The sequence below is a fragment of the Meleagris gallopavo genome, chromosome 1, assembly GCF_000146605.3.
Source record: "Meleagris gallopavo isolate NT-WF06-2002-E0010 breed Aviagen turkey brand Nicholas breeding stock chromosome 1, Turkey_5.1, whole genome shotgun sequence".
NCBI classification, from domain to species: domain Eukaryota; kingdom Metazoa; phylum Chordata; class Aves; order Galliformes; family Phasianidae; genus Meleagris; species Meleagris gallopavo.
The window spans coordinates 94,304,273-94,307,273 of NC_015011.2; the positions used below are offsets into that span (position 1 = coordinate 94,304,273).

The 3,001-nt window shown below is 34.5% G+C and overlaps 1 protein-coding gene across 4 annotated transcripts in view; it reads left to right on the forward strand.

Annotated features, from left to right (window-relative positions):
* The window catches only part of ROBO1 (roundabout guidance receptor 1), a 132,211-nt gene that overhangs the window by 59,352 nt on the left and 69,858 nt on the right, over positions 1–3,001 (forward strand). The window lies entirely within an intron of this gene.

Genomic DNA, 3,001 nt, shown 5'->3' on the forward strand with positions numbered 1-3,001 from the left:
GTGCATACATCTTCTGAGGAAAGGCTAAGAGAACGGTTCGTACTCAGTTGAGAGGAGAGGTGGCTTCAGTGCTGGAACATAACAGCAGCCCCCTGTACCTACAGGGAGATTGTCAGTAAAACAGAGCCAGGCTTTTCTCAACAGTGCATGGTGGGAGGACACGCATCAGGTTGAAAGTTGAAGACTAAAAAAGGGAGATTCAGGCTTGATATAAGGAGAAAATTCTTTGCTGGTGAACAGTCAGGTAATGGAGAAAGTTGACCTGACAAGTTATTCATTCTTAGTCCGTGGAAATTTTCAAGACCCTACTAAATCAAGTCCTGTGCAACTTGGTCTTACCCCACATCCCGACACTGCTTGAGCAAAAGTTTGGAGTAGAAGCCTCTTGAGATTGTTTCTAACCTGAATATCCAGTGATCCTCCACTACTTCACCTATCAAATACGTTCTTGCTCCGCTAATTGTACTTGTCTGTAGTTTCAGTCCTAAAACTACAAATTCCTACTCCTGAAATAACAGTAGTCCCAGTAAGGATGATAGAATTGCTGGCAAGAAAGGCATTAGAATATCATGTCACAAGTTTGGAAACTGTTTTTCTTTTTTCTTTTTTTTTTTTATTAATTCAATGACCAAGCATGTCTTTCCTGATAAACTTAATTTCAGTGAAATTATTTGAAAGGCAATAATATTATTCCTTTGGTATTTGTGGTTTCACATGCTATTGTCCTGACTTAACAAACAAGCTACTCCCCTTACTGTCCTGTGAAAGCCATGCTAAACACATTTAGCACACACAAATTAATTTACTTAATATTTTAATATGTGTTGTCAAATAAACTATGCTGTAACAGAATAAAAACAATTTACTACTCAGTTTCAGTAACTTTAGATATTGATAGTGTATGTATATGTATATATATGTGTATATATATATACACATATGCATATATATTAAATGAAGAAAGTAGTCTTTACTGTAGCTGTTTCTGTTATTGTTGTTCTTTTAAACCACATCATTTCCCTCTGACAGAACTGTTTTAAATTTTTTTGAGAATGTTCACCCCTTGCAGAGGCCGCAGATTTGCAACCAAGGTGATGCCCTGTTTCTACAGAGATATATTTTCATGTATTAGTATTCCCTGTTTTTACAGGTGGGCAAAAAAGTATATTTTCTCAACAATATTATTTTTGACATATACAATAACAAAATCAGCTGGTAAAAAGAAAAGTGAAAATTCAATTCAAAAAATTCAAAAAAAGCAATTAAAAGTTAATTTAATTTGTAGAAATGTAATTGAGCGCCCAAGAGAGATTTCTATCTGTGAGAAATTTGATGTGAGCTTTCAGAAGAAGGCTCAGGCAGCTTTGCTGTGCTGCCAGGAAAGCTTATCTTTTTTTCTTTCTTTTTTTTTTTTTCCGCATTTATTAAGTAGTGGAAAATTGGTAATTGAGAGTGCAATCCTCTGTGCAGGAGTTACATCCTATTATGTCTCTTATCAGACGAGTCCATATAGAACATGAGCTGTGTTTTATGGAGAAACATTTCTAATTCCAGAGCACGTCAAACTGTAATTGCAACTTTAGTAGAGAGCTTTGCAGTTAAAAGAGAGTGGTTACTGTGCCATATAAATGCATGTGATGAAGCTAGGAGCTCAGTCTTGGGGACAAGTATGTTACTTTCGGGAAGTGTTGTCTATCATTTCTTGGTCACCTCTTGTATGAATTGTAGATTGGCCAGGATAGTTTGAGCAGAGTAATACACGCTGATTTTCTCTTGGAGAAATACTGAACTCACACACTTCAAGATGGCTTAAGATTCCTTTAAATTTTTTAATGAGATTTTTAAACCACACTTTAAGATTCCTTAAAATTGGAGATCATAACTTTGAAAAATGGGCATTTTGACTTCCTCTGTTTGGGACTGTGTCCTAAAAAGAAATGCCACTAATAACAGAAAAAAATAATTCTCTATTTGACTGGGATTTTACACCTTTGGTTGCAGCTTCTTGATGTGATCCAGGTTCCAGTGTAATAGCTGATTGATTCTCTTTCAGCTTTATTTTCTTAATACACCTGGAGTCCTGTATTTATTTGAACTGTAAGCCAGTATTCTACATGTCTAATGAATTTTGACAGAGTGGATATTATTAGTTTCCTCTGTACATTTTATCAGCGGATGGTATATTGCAGTTGTTTACCTACTCGATATAAAAGTGGAACAGTTGTTGTTTTATTCTCAACTTAAAGGGACCCAAGTGTTGAAAGGCTTATTTAATTTTATTTTGTCTTTTGCTGTGTATATTTGAACATGCATTATTTTTACATTTTTTATTTTGAATCTGCTCTTTCAACTAGTGATTTCTTGTTGGAAGTTTTTCCAGGATGCTTTTTACAAGTGAAAATAACCTCCCAATATCTTTGTCATCTACTATTAGATAATTTACCACTAGAAGATTTCTGTTGAGAAATACAGTGCTTCATGACAGATCTCAACTTTTGAGTATTTTCATGAAATTGAGATTTTTAGTAGGAAGAGAAAGGTTAAGAATCCTCTATAAATTAATTTCAATTGTGGTTTACTTTGCATTTGCAATTTAATACTGAGTATTATGACCTTGGTACAGCAATTGTATGCTGAAAAGATTGGCATGGAAGGTAAATGCCTCAGCATCTTGTTAATTTTTGAGTGAGCTTCAGTTGTGATAGCTGTTGGCCTCAGAAAAGCATTTTCCATTTGTAGATGTTTCTATGCTTTAAAAGAGGTATAAATGTCGATGTTCCATTTCAGCAATGTTGCAAATCAATATTTACTGGATATTTCAAGTTAATTTTACCGTGCAAAGAAATAATAATATATTTTAAAAAGAAGTTTTTCTCAATGGTCCCACAAGAACACTTCATTGGAAGGAACTGGAAAGAGCCCAAGTTGTCTGACCATTATTTTAGTATGTTGCCTATTTTACTTTCCAGCCTGCATTCAGTATGATTGAGAGATCTATTTG